Source organism: Mastomys coucha, unplaced genomic scaffold (assembly GCF_008632895.1).
Source record: "Mastomys coucha isolate ucsf_1 unplaced genomic scaffold, UCSF_Mcou_1 pScaffold16, whole genome shotgun sequence".
Taxonomy (NCBI): domain Eukaryota; kingdom Metazoa; phylum Chordata; class Mammalia; order Rodentia; family Muridae; genus Mastomys; species Mastomys coucha.
This window is the reverse complement of record NW_022196898.1, coordinates 25860689-25879433: the sequence shown is the minus strand read 5'-3', so window position 1 is coordinate 25879433 and position 18745 is coordinate 25860689. Positions and strand designations below refer to the sequence as shown.

General features: G+C 36.7%; 1 protein-coding gene across 4 annotated transcripts in view; it reads right to left on the bottom strand.

The window, feature by feature from the left end:
• The window catches only part of Fstl5 (follistatin like 5), a 654438-nt gene that overhangs the window by 151598 nt on the left and 484095 nt on the right, over window positions 1-18745 (bottom strand). The gene's annotated exons all lie outside the window — the stretch shown is intronic.

Below are 18745 nucleotides of genomic sequence, written 5' to 3'. Positions count from 1 at the left end.
ACTGACATGAGGATAATCACAGAGAACTGTGGAGTATATCTGAAAGCCCAGGAATAACCAGACACTACTATGGTCAATTGATATTTCACATAGTAGCAAGATAATGTCCAATAGACCAGTTAATCCATCCAGGAACATGAACTTGACTCTTTCTTCATAATATATTTAAATTATATATAATATAATATAATATAATATAATATAATATAATATAGTATAATATGTGTATATATAATTTGATTCATGTTAAATCATAGCTCTAGGTGTAAAGTCAAACATTATAAGTCTTGCTTCATAAAATATTTAAATTATATATAATTATATATATATCAAGTTAAATCATAGTTCTAAATATACAAAATCATACATTATGAATCTTATGAAAGCTGGGCAGTGCTGGTACATGCCTTTAAACTTTAAACCCAGCACTTGGGAGATAGAGGGAGGCAGATTTGAGTTCGAGGTCAGCTTGGTCTACAGAGTGAGTTCTAGGACAGCCAGGGCTACATAGAGAAACCCTGTCTCAAAACAACAACAACAACAACAACAAATCTTATGAAATAGCCCTTAAAACAGAGGTACAAAAGGTAACATTATATAGACTGAATGGGTTATATTTTGGAATGTGTGTGTGTGTGTGTGTGTGTGTGTGTATGCATTCAATAACAATTAGAGAAAAAGCAAGAGATAAATTTGAAGTCAAGTGGGGAAGGGCATATGGGAGGGATTGAAGGGTAGAAACTAAAGAGAGAGATATGATTAAATTATAGTCACAAGAATAAAACTAATAAAGTGAGTAATGTATTAAATTGTAGTCATGTGATATATTACCATCTTTTACTAATATATTCATACATAACCTATCTCTATTTATCAAATAAACAGCATATTTCAGGGAAAAAAATGGAAAAGAAAGAAAGCATAGTAACTCATTCTATAATTGAATTTGATGAAAACGCCGTAGCTATGACCCCATAATCACAAGCCCCAATACACACACACACACACAAAATAACTTAAACCTCAATTGGGTCACAGTTTTTTTGGATCACCACAGAAAATTATCAAGAAAGATGAAGAGGGCACTGGAAAATGCGGCTCAGTGGCTAAAATTGTGGAAGACTTGGGTTCAGTTGACAGCATTGACATGGAGGTTCACTGACATGGTGGTTCCAATTACAGTTTTAGGGAATCTGATACTCTCACCTGACTTCAGTGTGAATTAAACATACATGCGGTATGCATACATATATAGAGGGGAAAAATTCATGCACATAAAATAAGTATAAATCTATAGCAATAAGGATGGAAGGAAGGGAGGAGTGCTAGGAGACAGCTTTAGTCTTTAGTGTGCTAGACACACAAACGTAGGACTTGAGTGAAATGGCCAGAATGCACATTAATAAAAAGCCAGGTATAGAGGGGCAAGGTTACTATCTGAGTAATTGAGAATAAACTGATGATCATTGTATTAACTGGACATCCAGCCTAGCTTGTGAGCTAGGGACTATGCTCAAAGGGAATAGGAATTCCACAGGAAAACCAACAGAGTCAACAAACCTGGATCCTTGAGGCTCTCAAGACACTGAACCATCAACCAAGGAACATATATGGGTTGGGTCAACAGCCCGCCCCTGCATGTGCACACATAGGTAGCAAATGAGAAGCTTAGTCTTCATGAGGGTCCAAAAAACTGGAGCCAGGGCTATCTCAAAAACTGTTGCCTGTCCCTGGGATATGTTTTCCTAGCTGGGCTGTGTTGTCTGGCCTCAGTGAAAGAAGATGCGCATAGTCATAGAGAGCACTGTGATAGAGACAACACCCAAGTGCCATTGTGGGGGCATCACCCTTTCGGAGGAGAGGGCAAGGGGGTAGAGGGAAAGGATTGTGGGAAGAGCTGAACAGGATGGGGCAGGGAGCAGAATGTAAAGTGAATAAATAAAAAATAAATAAGTAAATAAATAAATAGAATAAAAGATATAGCCTTAATGGACAAAGATTGTCACTGAGGGTAGACTTAGGGTTTTTAACCTTGTTCCACTACCGACTCACTCTGAGTCCTGTATTTGTGATTGAAATATGATTAATCTTCTTGTTCCTGCTACGTGGTGCATGACTTTGTGTCATGACTTTCTTATCATTATGGACCGTCAGTCTAGAAGCATGAGCAAAATTAAATCTTTCCTTCAGAAACTGGTTTTGTCAGTATATTTTATCATAATATCACTAAGAAACCAATAAAACTTGTTTAAAAATATGTTTAAAGTTTTAAAGGGGCTCTAGGTGGTGGTAGCTCACACCTTTAATCCCAGTGCTTGGGAGGCAGAGGCAGGTGGATTTCTGAGTTTGAGGCCAGCCTGGTCTACAGAGTGAGTACCAGGACAGCCAGAGCTATACAGAGAAACCCTGTCTTGAAAAACCAAAAAAAAAAAAAAAAAAAAAAAAAAAAAAAATGTTTTAAAGGGGCAATAACTGTGTCTACCCAGATCCTATACTCTGAACGCTTGTAGGACTAGCTTCCTGTGGATGCTAACCCTGTTTATAATTGCAAAATCATTGTTAGGAGTGCCAATTGGGATTACAAAAATAAAAACAAAAACAAATTAAGAACATTTAAAATGCAAATGGACATTGGCTAGTGAATGAAAACGTGTATTTATTACATTATACAACAATTTCAGCAAGGTAACTAAAGTTTTTATCATTGCTATAACACAAATATTGAAGATCTAGTGCTAAGAGAAATTAGTCTGACAGAAAAGATCATATACAGTAACAGTCTACTGTTAAATGGATAAATGTGTCAAAACATATTTGCAGAAGCGAGGAAGAAGAAACAGAAAATTTACTAATTGGATGAGCATAAGATTTATTTGGGAAGTGATGCTGTGAAATTATATATTAATTATGATCTTGCAATATTGTGAAAGTACTAAAAGTCACCAAATGTACATCATATCAGGCTTTCTACCAGAATCCACACACATACTTCAACATCTAAAAAAGTCTTATAATGTTTACCAAAATTAAACCTACTAGTCAAAGCCATTAAGGATGATTGTATTGTTTCATTAAAATAGAGAAATAATGACCTCTTACAAAAAGTATTCCAGCTAATGGGAAGAAAATGATGTGTCGGGGTGTATAGGTCATTGACAGCATCAACATCTTTCTTTACATTCTTTGTCACAATTGTCTTCAAAATGTGAAGACAAATTTTCACCTTTCAGGGCAGGCTGCACTTAATGCTTCACAGTTACATGGCAACAGTGCAAAGTTTGGAACATTAGGACAGAAACATGTAGAGAAGATTTGATTTACTCCTGGATCTATGTGCTATGGTTTCAGTTAGCAACACCCAACTGTTCTCTTAAAACATGGAAATAAAAAACAGCTAACATAGCCGGGCAGTGGTGGCTCACACCTTTAATCTCAGCACGTGGGAGGCAGAGGCAGGTGGATTTCTGAGTTCGAGGCCAGCCTGGGCTACAGAGTGAGTTCTAGGACAGCCAGGGTTACACAGAGAAAACTTATCTCAAAAAAAAAAAAAAAACAATAACAACAACAACAACAAGGCTAACATAAAATTCACAAATTCAGAATGCCATGCTCTTTATAAGCACATGGTGAAATTTCACACAATCTTTTTTTTTTGTCCTATCAATGACATGAGTCTTGTCTCACTCATGCATTCTACATTACACCTTAACCTCCTCTTAGTCCTTGATCAGCTGTCCTGACTATCGAATCAGCCATGACAATGTATTGGTGTTTATATAAACTTTACTTTTATTCGCAGCTTAAGTTTCAAGGTCTCATAAGTTATAATTTATGGATAGGCTATTCTACTAAGATACTATTTGGTAACTTTCTTTTGAATAATTTGACTACTATCACAAAGATACTCAATAGACCTCATGGACATGTTCATATATAAAAGGAAACAGAAAAGCTCCAATGGCTGCAGCTGTCACAGCATAAGTTCCCCTGGCATGTGTGAGCCTCTTGGAAAATGATCCAACACTAATCTGTTTTCAGATGACCATAGATTTGGTCAATAGTTGAAAAAATGTACCAAGCTAAGCTATTCTCAATTCATTATCTTTCCTCGACATGATACCCTATGTTTCTACTTTCTTTTAATTATAACATCAAATAACAGACACTTATTGTTTTTAACCACCATTTAGGTAACTTGTGATACACCTTATAATATGCTTAAATAAAATTTCCAACCCATATAGGTACTACAAGAGACAATAATTATTGTTTAATCTCAATCAAAAAATAAACTAAAACATCAAAGTATTTCCAAAGAAAATCCATTGAGATATTAAAGTGATAACATATCATAAACTATTAGATTTATTAAAAAAATCAATATTCTTTCTGTCACACAATGAGCCAATGCAGAGACCCACAGCCAAACTTTTGACAGTGCCATGGTAATGCCACAGAAGAAGAGGAGGAAGTATTATAGGAGTCAGAGGTGTCAAGGACACCAGGAATACAGCCTACAGAATCAGCTAAGAAGGGATGAATGGAGGCTCACAGAGACTGAATGGAAAAACACAAACCCTTCCTGTGTCTGAGCTAGGTCTTCTGCATATGTCTTATGGTTATATAGTTTGGTATTCTTGTGGGACTCCCAGAAATGAGATTAAGGGGATTTCAGACAGTTTTGCCTGTGCTTGGGTCCATTTTCATCGTACTGAGCTGTCAAGTCCAGGATATAAGGGTTTGTGTCTAGTCTTTTTTTTTTAATTTGATACATTCTTTATTTACATGTCATATGATTTTTCTTTTGCCAGTTTCCCCTCCAGGAACAAACAAACAGACAAACAAACAAAAACAACAAGAACAAACCCCTGTGGGCTCCCCCCTCCCCTACCGGAGGACCCAGCTATACCACTCTTGGGCATATACCCAGAAGATGCTCCAACATGTAATAAGGACACATGCTCTACAATGTTCATAGCAGCCTTACTTATAATAGCCAGAAACTGGAAAGAACCCAGATGTCCCTCAACAGAGGAATGGATACAGAAATTGTAGTACATCTATGAAATTCTTAGGGAAATGGATGGATCTGGAGAATATCATCCTGAGTGAGGTAACACAATCACAAAAGAACACACATGGTATGCACTCTCTGATAAGTGGTTATTAACCCAGAAGTGTCTAGTCTTATTGTATCTTTTAAGCCATGTTCGACATTGGATAAGATATTCCTGGGAGGTATCTCTATCTCTGCTCTCTCTCTCTCTCTCTCTCTCTCTCTCTCTCCAGAGGAGTTGGATCTGGGGAGAGGGGAGTTGTGGGTAATGTCTAAGAGGAATGGAGGGAGTTAAGAGAAACTGCAGTTGGGATGTAATGTATGAGAGATGAATGAAAAATAATTACCCAGTATATTCACAACATACACCGTTTAAGGAAGACTAAAATGAATTTAACTTGTTCAGTTGCTCCAGAAAACTCTTCTAGTTTTAAAGAACATGCTTTCCTATTATAATAAATAATATCACAATAATTTACAAGGGCATGCTGAGTAATTTACAAAAAAAGAAATTCTTAGGGTGAGTTGAAAAATAAAGAAATTAAGAAAGTTTGACAAAGCCAGGCAGTGGTGGTGCATGCCTATAAACCCAGTACTTGGGAGGCAGAGGCAGGCAGATTTCTGAGTTTGAGGCCGGCCTGGTCTACAGAGTGAGTTCCAGGACAGCCAGAGCTATACAGAGAAACCCTGTCTCAGAAAAAAACAAAAAACAAAAACAAAAACAAAAAAATACCCAAACAAACAAAAAAGAAAGTTTGACAAATGCATACTGTATAGTTGAATACATCAGTAGCATCAGTACTAATGTTTCCTTGGAGGCCAAGCTTAAGGGCATCAGAGAGAAGCAAGGACACTATCAACTGGGTTAGAGGTGGGTTTTGTAATATTTTTACAAATAATATGGCTGCCAGGTGATTCTTACATACAAATTAGCTTGAATAATGAAAAATACATTTATGATTTTGAGTTTGTAGAATGATTATTACTGGTAGCTCTTCAGAATATCTACAAATAGAAGGAGTAAGTTAGGCAGAAATACAAAATCTATAGTCTGTAGAGAAAACAATTAAGAGCCATAGAAACCTTCAAGTTACAGGCCAAGGAAAAGGTGAAAATGAGACCTTGTTTGTTAAGAAGATTAACACCATGAAGGAGAAGCCTCCTACTCAGTTCTAGAACAATGGAAAGGCTGACTATTAGCCTTCCTTCTAGGCTCCCACACACTCAATTACCTGGCAACAGTCAGGTAAGCCTGGTTCAGTATAGAAGGTTCCCGCTCTTCTCAGTCTCTTACTCTCTTACTAGCTCTGCCCTATTTCTCCCCATTCCCCACCGCCTCTCTCTCCAAGTGTTCCTGGCTAGACTCTTTTCTCTCCTTCTCTTCTCTTTCTCTCCTCTCCTCTCCTCTTCTCTCCTCTCCTCTCCTCTCCTCTTCTCTCCTCTCCTCTCCTCTCTTCTTCTCTTCTCTTCTCTTCTCTTCTCTCCTCTCTCTCTCTTTCTCTCTCTCCTTCTCTTCCTCCCTCCCTCCTCTCTCTCTGCCTTTCTCTGTCTCTACTCCCTCAGTTCCCTTTCCCATGCCCTAGTTTAACTCTGTTCCATACTATATCCTTTTTATGGCTGGTACTTCAGGGGAATGGATGTCTCTGCATAGGCCCGTAGAGGCATCCCCTTCCACCTCACCATACCTCATACCTTCCTATATCAAACATATCTCTGCCTTCTTTTTCTTTTTATAAAACACAACAGTGACCTTGGGTCAAAATCCCCAAAATCAAAAGTCAAACTTATGAAAGGAGAAAGACTAAAAGCTTGCTTAATCCTAGGAAGTCATCAATTCAACATTCTCCCTCTGTCCTTCCCTGATCTGATCCTTCCTGTTCCCATACCCACCTTTACATAGTCCAGTCTTAGTACACAGTTTGTCTATTCTATTATTCTCAATGAGATTCAAGTGGTTCTGAAAAGTATTGAAAGGTATAAAAATAGTTTTTTATGACCCCTAGCAGACTGAGCAGAACTAAGAATGCAGGTCAGCTGGTTCAGAGCTCTGGGTTCTAGGAACTTGGCTAACTTAGAGCTACAGGGCCCTGGTTCCTAAAACCTGCCCCTCCTGACTGAACCACAATGAGTGTGGAACTAGGAATGAAGGTCAACTGGTTCATGAGGCTTTCCACCCTGCAGACTGGTAGAAGATTACATTCCTAAAATCAATATGTTCCCCTCCCTAACTGACTGAATAACTTGGGTTGGAATTCCCCTTACTCTCCCTGGTTTGTGTTTTTTTTTTCCTTTAAATACCCTATACTTCTTGAACTAGGGGTTGAACTCCTCTGCCCCTGCGTGGGTTATGAGCTTGGCCCCAGTGCACTGGTTTCCCGAATAAACCTCATGTGTTTGCAGCAAGGCCGGTCTCTCGTGAGTGTCATGGGGATCATGTAATCCCGAGACTAGAGAGAGGGTCTCTTCTCTTGAGAGGTCTTTCAGTTCTCCTTGGTCCCTCCTAATTAATTAAGATCTTTAGGTCAGTAGATTGTAGCATCTTTTTCCTTTACTTTATGGCTAATAACCACTTGTGAGTACATGTCATGTTTGTCTTTCTGGGTATGGATTGACTCACTCAGAATGATCTTTTCTGGTTCTATACATTTAACTGCAAATTTCAGTAGGTCATAGATTTTTCAAGCTGTGTAATACTCCATTATGCAATTGTATGTTTTCTTTATCCATTCCTTGGTGGAGGAACATCCTGGTTGTTTCCAGTTTCTTATTACAAATAAAGCTGCTCAACTGCATTTCTGGGATGAGCTAGAAATAAACAGAAATGGAAACCCCCAGGAATCTATGAAGGTGACCCTAGCTAAGACTCCTAGCAATGGCAAATTTGGTCCCTGAGCTAGCCATCTCCTCTAACCAGGCATAACTTCCAATGGAGGGACTGGGACAACAACCCAGCCCCAGAACCTTCTATATACAATTTGTCCTATCTACCAGAGATACAGTGATAAAGAAAAGATGGAGCAGGAATTGAAGGAGCGACCAATCTATGAATGGAACCTACCATATTTGTCATCAGAGAAGCCTCAACCACCAACTGATAGAAAAAGATGCAGAGACCTAAGACAAACATTAGGTGGAGCTTGAGGAATTCTGAGGAAGAGGAGGAAGGATTGCCAGAGCAGTTAAGGACACCACAAGAAAACCTACAGAGTCAACTTACTTGGTCCCATAGGGGCTCACAGAGTCTGAAACTTCAGCCAAAGAGCAGGCATAGAACTACCCTAGGCCCAAGACACATATGTTACAGTTGTGTTCCTTCATCTTCAAATGAGATTCCTAAGAGTGAAGACAGGAGATGTCTCTGACTCTGTAGGCTGCCTTTAGGACTGTTTCCTCCTGCTGGGATGCCTTTTTTTAGTCTCAATAAAAGAAGAGGTGTCTAGGTTTATAGCAACTTCATATGTCTCAGCAGGCTGATATCCATGAGAAGCCGCCCCATTTCTGAAGAGGAATGCAGGTTGAGTAGATATGGAAGTCAAGAAGAGTGGGGCAGGAAGGACTGGGAAAAGAGGAAGGAGGAACAATTGTGGTCAGGGTAGAAAGTAATGAATTAGTTAATTAAAAATTAGATTTCTGTCTATTTGTTTTTAAACGTTGCTGCTTATGTGGACTAAGAGGAGAAAGATCTACATGCAGCTGGAAGGTGAATGTGGCAATGGCTGTCATATGGCATGGCCTTTGGGCCATGAGAGCTGCAATGATGAAACTGTCATTGACACTTCCTCCAAGGTTTCAGAGTACTTCTGAGCCAGACTTAACTCTGGATGATGTGGTAGCCATGTTGCTACAACAGAGCGGTGGGAACCTACGGTATAAAGGTGTGGATATGCATCCAGAGTTACACTAGAGACCTAAAGATGTAGGAAATATCAAAACAGTGAGAAGTCTGCCAGGGAGAACTGCATAAAGGGAAGGGAACCAGCCCATAGAATTATAAGTGCTGATGATAGCAGATTTAGAGAAATGGGAGTCTTTAAAGTCCCAGACACTAGTCTAGAGACTTCTTGAGATTTGGACTGGCTTTATTCTATCCAGTATTTCCTCATAAGTTTCCCATGCCTGGCTACTAGAATAGGGATGTATATTCTGTTTTCATTGTTAATTTATTTGGCTTTTTTTGTTTGTTTGTTTGCTTGTTTGTAATTTGTTGTTTGGTTTAATGGGTGCCATAATAGCCTTGATTCTGAAAAGAGTATTTGGACTTTAGATTTTGAGAAATATTGAGACTATAAAAGACCAAGGAAACATTTTTTAGACAAGGTTTCTCTGTGTAGCCCTGGCTGTCCTGGAACTCACTCTGTATACCAGGCTGGCCTTGAACTCAGAATTCTGCCTTCCTCTGCCTTGGAAGTGCTGGGATTAATGGCATGCACCATTGCCCGGCCCAAGGGAACTTTTGGAATAAATACATTGTCATTATAAGCATGATGAGGTTGTTGGACATTTACAATTACAGAATCTGATTGTTTTAATAAGAAATTTCATGTCAGATAAGTAACATAATATATAACTAACAGTATGTGGATTAGACAGGTTATATTAAGGAATATATGCACATACATATGTATATATGTACATGCATGCCATACCAACTACTGTAAAAATAATACATGAATTCTTTTTTTAAATTTTTTGTCCCTTTTTGTTTACTCATTTTTATTATTTTATTTATTAACATTGCCCAATCCAGTCCCCACTCCCACAGTTCCCCATTTCACTCTCCCTCCTCTTCGACTCTAAGAGGTTTAATTCCACTTAGTTGTGATCTTTATTGTAACATCATTCAGAAATTAATATGTCTGTTTTCAAAGAAAACAAATTAATTTCCTTTGTTCATACATTGTGTCCATTTCCAATTTGAAAAGTGTGGTTGCAGTCCTGAAAGTGCTTGTTTCATAACACTGAAATACCCTGAAGACAAACATTAAGCAACCTACTCAAGATAATGAATGAAAAATAAAAATTTGATACTGTTGAGAAAAAAAAAAAAAAAGAGGGTGCTTCCCATCACCACCAGGAATACATGAATTCTTAAGGAGAGCAGTGAGGGTTATATCAGAGGGGTAGGAGAGAGGAAATGGAATCGAGAACTACACTAATTAAATTATGTTCCCTAAAATTAAAACAAAAACAAAATTAGAGAAATGGCCCCCTGACAGGCTCATGTATTTTGATACTTAGTTCCACTTGTTGGCATTGTTTGGGATGTCATGGAACTTTGTCATCTGCATCTTTGCTGTGGAAGTATGTCATCAGGGTCATGACTTGATTGTTTTTCCTCACACATCTTGCAGGTCACTTTCCCTGCTTTGTGCTTGAGGTTAAAGACAGGAAATTTAAGTTTTCTGCTCCTGTGATTTGTTCTTGTGCCTTCTGTGACATAGCAGACTCTCCCTCTCACGTCAGTCAAAAAACAAAAACAAAATAAACAAACAAAGAAAAAAGACCAAACAAATAAAAAATAAAACTGCTTGATAAGTCTTTTGGTAATAATATGTTATCACACCAAAAAATAACTAGGACACCTTATATCCTTTTTGTTTATTAGACTGTATGTGCCTTAATGTCAAAATTCTATGTTACAACAAATATAAGATTCTTCTTAGTATTTAAATCTGGGCAAAATTTAATTTCATGTTACCTGTTTCTAGTTCTCTGCTGATAATAAAAATCCAATGGTAGAAGTATCATCTTTCAAGACCTACTGACACAAGAAACCCCATGGAAATCAGATGTTAGTTTAAGTAACAAGGTCCAGACTGCACATATCTGGATTAATCTGGAATCTTTAGTTCTCTTTCTAGTAAGGCTGTAACAATCTAAAAGTATATGTGTCCTCTGTGGTAATAAAGGTAAAACAGGATTGAAGGAAGACCCTAGCAAGTTCTGCAGGCTGGGATATCTTGTTGCTGCCTTTAGCATTCATAAAATGGGAACCTCATAGATATCCAAAGCTATAACCACAGCAAGTTTCCTGCATCCCATATCCTGCAATTTAATTCAAAACAAAACAAAACAAAAACAAAAACAAAAAACAAAAAAACAACCTAGTCATAATGGGCTGGTAGTACCCAGTTGTTTTTCCAAATCTAGTACAACCTAAACAATTTGTTTTGATATATCAGTTACATTTTTCAAGGTCTTCATTATATTTTTTGCCCTGGTCTCATTTGCATATTTGACTCTACCACTGAGTAGCATTCTTAGCATTTTATTTTGCTTACATTTAAAACAAACAGCTTTTTAAAATGATAGGCAACTCCACACAAACATGGACAAAATATCTTTGAAGCACTCACACCCCATCTCTCATCTCCTAATCACCAGGGAGTCTGGAAATGAGCTTTTAATAAAGACTTATATAAAGATCCAGATGGGAAAACACTCAATAAATATTTAATAAAAGAAAGCATATCTTGCTACAGAATTTATGACCAAAATGAGAAGTAATACAGTCTGTGGCCTTTTTGTTTCAGGACAGCAAATAAGAGACAGCATAAATATATTAGATAGTTTTAAAGAGTAAATATTAATCAACTCAAAGAGAAAGATAGATTCTACATTATCCATGTAAAATGTTAGATTATATGAAGGCTGCCTTCAGTTACACTAATCCTCACCGCCAAAGGAAAGGTTTTCAAAGAAAATCAATCTCTTCCTGAATTGTTACCAGCACCAATTTACCAAGTATTCTGACTTCAGAGAAACAAAACTATTGAACACTAAATTTGCACAATTGAATTTTAATCCTTAGATGAACTGTGTTTGGAGAAAACAACTGATCTACATCTCAGTCATTCCACTGGCATTAAATGATGGTCAACAACAGAATTAGAGGGTAATCAGAGATTAGTATAGCAAATATTGAATCTGTGTAACAACAAGCAACAACTTTAAAAATGGATTCATTCCTGATAAACATGTTATAAGGTATAAATGAGGATCGGTAGCAGCTTACATTCAAAAGTTAATAATCCTCCAAAGAATATTTCAAGTTCTTTGAGGACAGACATTTTTAGTAGGAAGTCACTATGAACTAGCCATTTTTTTTTTTTTTGACTGCTAGTGCATAGGGAAGGGATCTTATCTGTGTAAAAGAGTGGCCCTGGCTAGTTGACTCAAGCTAGAGTTGTATGAAAAAGAACCTCAATTGAGAAAATGCCTCCTTACAATCCAGATGCAGGCAATTTTCTTAATTAGCAATTAAATGGAAGAAAGCCCAGCCCGTTGTGAATACCACTATCTCTGGGCTATTGTTATCTAAGAAATTAAGCTGAGCAGGCTACTCCAAGAAAACCCATAGGCAGCACCACTCCTTGGCCTCCTCCCACCAGGTTCCTGCCCTGTTTGAATTCTTGTCCTGACTTCCTTCAGTGATGGACTACAGTGTAGAAATGTAAGCCAAATCCTTCCCTTCCCAATTTGCTTTTAGTGCTGGTGTTTCATCACAGTATAGAAACCCTAACAAAGGAAAGTCTTTTCAGATTAGATTGAGCAACCGGTTGCTGACACTAACATGGAAGTTTTTCAACAGACTTCCAAGAGTGCACAAAAAAGTATGGTACATTTCTGATTTTTCTCTTTGTTGTCCTTTTTTACTTCTTGGTTTTAGTTTGGTTGTTTCTTTCCCTCCCCCGCCCCCCATCCCCAGAAGTCAAGTGTTAAGGCTGCATCCTCCTTCTCCATTTGGTTGAACTTAATGCTTACAGTCCTTCCCCAGCCTCCTGCACACAGAGATGTGAGCTGTGCGACAACACCATGTGTAAATTCACTGCTTCTTGATGTCTCTCAAAAACTAAAAACCAATCACACTAGTTTTAAAGGCTTGGTATGTATGTTTTAAAGGTTATTGTATGGGATAACATACAATATTGTCAAATTATGAGCCTACAAAATTGCCCAGTGGCTAAATTGATGGGACAGCCCAAGGTAAAATGTCAAGTTATACAGCCAGAACTGGAGAGTTCAATGTAAACAAGAGAACCTGGTTCAGTACATTGAAGGAAATTGAATAATAGTCTATTACTTAATTAAAATAAATATTAATTATAAATAAATTGGAGGAAGATAATCAAAAGTTGTCTAACAGTTCAAATGTATGAAATGTAAATGAAAAGATACTGCATAGGGATAAACAGATTGTCCTAAGATGTAATGAATCTTTACACAAACTTTAATGTATAACTAGGGCTCTGATACTCAAAATGTAGAACTTACAATACAGATAAAATAAAGTATAATATTTATAATTATATTTACTTAGGTCTTTCTGGAAATTTTGGTATTAATATGAAAGTATACTTACTCTAATCAACTGAAAATTATACTGTATTCAATAAAGATGTCAGGTATATGGATATATTCTCAAAGGCTCACAATACTCATTGTATAAACAGGAAATGTCTATTAGAACAATTTTATCCTAAAAACTTTTCTAACTTAACAGTTGAAAACATCTAATGAGAAAATATTATCTCCATAGCTTTAAAAGATGCTTCTGCTTCAATCTCTATATATTCAGATTATGATTTTTCTTAGAAGTTGTTGCATTTGTCTAGGCAGTGTGAAAACAGCAGAGCCTGGCTGTTATGGGTGCCAAATTTTAACTAGAGTCAAAGATCTAGACCAAAGTGATGACTTCATTCCAACTGAAGATCCATAGTCAGGTCACTGATTGCTTTTCATTTGTTTTATGCCATTATCTTCAACTCTTTTGAAGAATTCTGTCACAGCTCTCCCACAAATTATTCAAACAGCTGCAACTGTTAAGAAGGAATCTGAGAAAGCTTGAGGGTAGGAATGTAAATGTGTCTGAACGAGTGCTGATTCACAGCAGCATCTGGATTGCTCGGTTTGTATTATGACTTTCTTTGTCATTAAAGCAACTTTCCTATGAAAAATTACAGACTGGGTTTAATAAATATTTTAAATGCTACTGAGCCTGTCCAATGCCTTTTGTCTCTGACATTATTAAAGCCATCAATTTCTCTTTAACACTGTCCCAAAGCAGTCTTTTTATATTCATGAGATTCACACAGCCTCTTGTCAATATTACAGAGCTCTCTGATCACATTATTGCAGTCTCCATGAAAGGATAGTCTGTGACAAATATGGAAGGTAAAGGATAAAATTAAGATCAGGACACATACAGCTATAATCTTTTGTGAAATTTGTTTATTAGGTCTTCCTATTCCATGATATGTTGAGAAATCACTCATTTTTTTAAGCTGCCTGGATGGCAATAATTTATCTTAGTTTAATTAAGTTAGATCTGATCTGCTCTTGCTTAATATTGTGAAAGCTCATGCTTTTACACTACAGTATCAAAGTTTCAAAAGTTATTACTTTTAGAAAGTCTACTTGAAACACACACACACACATACACAGAGAGCAAGAGAGAACAGATGAACAGATGTATGTCTTTCACTAAAGAAGGCTATCAGATTAAGAAAAGCCTATATTTATAGAGGCTCTGGCTATGTGCTGGTTAGATTTTTGTCATTAAACTGGGGTCATTTGCAAAGAGGAAACCTCAACTGAGAAACCACCTCTATAAAATTGGCCTGTGGGCAAGTTTGTAGGAAATGTTCTTACTAGTTGTTGTGGCTGGGACTACTCTCTTAGTCCATTGGCAGTTGGTCCTGAGTTACATACAATGCAAGGTGAGAAAACCAGAAGGAGCAAGTCAGTAAGCAGCACTGTTCCATGTCCTCTATTCCAGTCCTCAACTCTACATTACTGAATTCAGATCTTACATTAACTTCCCTCAGTGAGTGACTATTACCCGGAAGTGTAAGATGAAATGAACCCTTTCCTCCCTGGGCTGCTTCGGCTTAATGCATATCACATCAGTGGAAACTAAAATAAGAGAGTAGTAAAAAATAATTACTAATATGCTAGAAATTAAATGAAGTAATCCTATCTTTTTTTTCTTTTCTTCCTATCTTTAAACATTACATTAAAAAGCAAGTTAAGGGGTATATAATCATGGAAAGTTTGATTCATCCTTTTCTATAGCTTCTGACCTTACTAAGCTAAGCGTATAAGTTACTCTCCCTGGGTCTGTGGCATACATCTGACTAAAAGCATCTTAATGGGAGAAAGCTTACTTGCATTCACATAACAGCATTGCAAGCTGCTCTTGAGAGAAAGGCATGTGCTCACTTTTATTCGTACTGGGGTCCTTTGTGGCATAGAAGCCATGGCTACGAGAGCAAGTGGCAGCAGCTTATTCATATTTAGCACCTGGCTACCTTTCTCCTTCTCCGTTTCTTGCTCAGTCTGGGATTGAGTATAGGCAGTACAATCCACATTTAGAGTGTGTCTTCCCCCAGGGAATCATACATAGACTGTCTTCACAGAGCCATGCAAAGGTATGCAGCATGAATGGCAAGGCCATTTCTTAATCTGATGAATTTGAAAATGACACTGTCCTACTAACATTGTTCCACTATTTGTACAGAAGGAAAAACTATAGCACACATGAGGATGCAAGCCTAAATGCCATGTATTACAGAAAATTACTTAAGATGCAAATTTTAACAAGACTTCCTACCTAGATATGTGACTGAGAAGGCTCATTTCAGTAACAACAATGCCTTTTTTCCCCACTTGAAATATGAAGCATTTTAATGCAATAATCTATAATAGATATTTAAGATACAAAATCCTATACAGATAGGTAGATATTAAATCATGTTACCATTGCTGTTATTAGGAACTTTTTCAAATTAAAAATATAATAATATTAATATAAAATAACAGTTTGGAATTTTGTAAGGAAACTTGTATAGTAAACAAATTTGAAAACTACTCCAGGCTTAGGTTAATTTCATCTATACATGTACTCTAATTTATCTACCCAATCACTCCAAGGAACTATATATATAGTTTTGTGGCAGGTTGAAATAGTCAAGAGAAAGAATTTCTTTGGAAACTACCTAGCTATGAGCACTTAAAATAGATAATATTTTGAGATTTATAAATGTATTTTCCTCATTTCAAAATAAATTTTAAATATGAATTATAAATACTATTTGAACTGAGGAATAGCTATGATGTTAATTTAGTTTAAAAGCCATCTTAAGTAAAGTTCTCAAAATGATTATTGAAACTAATGTTTAACACATTAACCAAATATTTACTTTCAAAAGCAATCTTAGCATTAAAAAACTAAGGTAATAAAAAGAAGCCTTAAAGTAATGTATGGATGTACTATTATAAAAACTGTGTGAACAAAGAAGACATTTTATTGTATGGTTTTTAAAAATAGCAATACATATTGTTCTCATTTTTTTACAACTACATACAACAGTATTTTAATTTTTTATGTATTACAAAACTCAGCAGGCACTGGGGATGTTGCTCAGACTTAGAGCACAGGACTAGAAACACATGCACCCAGGGCTCATCTCTGACACCACAAAACACCATTAATTAAATGCAGAATATTATGTCTAAGATACTGCTATAATGTATTAAAATGTTTAAAATGAAAATAGTGACAATGTCAAATGCTATCAAAACTAAATCAACTTAATCATTCACACATTGCTAGTGAGAATACAAAATGTTAATGCTATTTCTGTTTCTCATGAAAATAAAGCAGAAAGTAAATAAAAGCCTACCATGTTATTAATTAGTCAAACTTAAGCATTTATCTCAGAAAATGTAACTTCTGTTAACATAAAAACTGAACATTAGTGTGATGACTTTTTTTTAAATGTACTTCTTATTTATATATTTATTGTAAGAACACTGTAGCTGTCTTCAGATGCACCAGAAGAGGGTGCCAGATCTCATTACAGATGGTTGTTAGCCACCATGTGGTTACTGGGATTTGAACTCATGACCTTTACAAGAGCAATCGGTACTCTTACCCACTGAGCCATCTCACCAGCTCCAGTGTGATGACTTTTATCTATAATAAGATGCAACTTGAGCCAAGATAGTATCTTTTAATGAGTGATGTTTAGACCATCTTATCCATACAAACAAGGAAACTACAGTAAAGGTCTGTGGTACAATAGTACCATGAGCTACCTGCTTTCTGATTAGACTTAAGGCCTGATCTACAGATGGAAACCAATGCTTCATATTGAAGTGGAAATTTTTGAATTTTTTAAGACTCATTTGTGTCATGTGATGTTTTTCTGGAAACTCTCTTAATGAGAGGATGTTTTGCTGAAGCACACATGTGAGAGGATATTTTGCTGAAGCACACATGTGAGAGGATGTTTTGCTGAGGCAAACACGAGAGGAAATATGATGTTTAGAAAGAATATAATTATTACCCAATGGGCAGTGAATGAAGCTCTTGCATTGGTACACCTTGCAACAATTTGGGGGTCTTCACTGATCATTACTTGTCATGACTTTGTAGAGAGAAAGCACCTCATGGTATTCTGTCTGCCTCTTCAGACTCATGCCAATTTTGTTGAGCCTTTCCTTTTTTTTTTTTTTTTTTTTTTTTTTTTGGGTTGAGTGCTCCTGATTCATGTTCAGTTTTTTGAACTGGACTGCTGACATCCTGATCATGAAGATTGGAATCACCTCCAAAGAACTACTTCTTAACAGGCCCACATCCCCCTTGCCCCATTAACCATCTTCTGCTACCTTTGATCAGTGGACTAGAAGGGAGGTTGAAGTGTTTGAGAACCCTAATTAAAGTGTTTTGAAAAATCTAAGCCTACATCCTACTGTTAATATGGCTCAGAGACTGTAGTTGGGAAGATCACAGTTTTCAAGCCTGACTTACTAGTAAATGGACGTATGAACATTATCAAACTTCTTTCTAGATTCTTATTTCTGTACATATACATTCTTCTACAATTCAGATCTTATCAGAGAAATTTCTTAGTGCAGTAGAAGTCTGCTAGTGCAGAGATTTAGAACTGGTCAATGTGCTTAGAGAAAAAAGTACCAAGAGTTTGTTCAAACATAAACGGAATATTTATCTCACACCACCTCCCTAAACCTTAGGAACCACCATAGAATAGGCAAAGAAAGGTTGGAAGAGCCAGCCGGGGGTCTTAGAAGACCAGAGAAAAACAGTGTTCTTGATATGATAAGGCCTCTGCCCTCATGGACTCACAGGAACTCCTTCCTGCGGCAGACTTGCAAAGATTAAAACAGGCAGCATTTTAGCATGGAGATGGAAGGGGTTCATGATCATGGCCACTAACTGAGGCCATATTAACAGTTGATAGCTTCTGAGAGAGGTAATGTCAGTATTCTTTAAAGATGTGGCCCCTGGTAGGTCAACCATACTTAATGGATGGCCCCATATCTTTAATTATAGAGGCAACACAAACTGGAATCAGTGAGCTATTGAATAATAAAGGCATGAAGTTAAAGGGGTAGAGAATTTGGATGTGGATCATAAAGGAATTAGTAGAAATAATGAGAGATATATATGATCTAAATATATGTAATTCACATATAGTTAATAAACTATTATATTTAATAACCCTTTATTCTCTTAACATGTTTGATATCTCTCTCTAAATGTTTGGCAAAGAAGCATACATAGTGTTCTTGCCAAATATTGCAAAGCAAGTTTAAAATGTTAAATTCATAATTCACAGGTTTAAAAATTAAATCTTGCAAGCTTTCTTTTCAAATACAAATTAT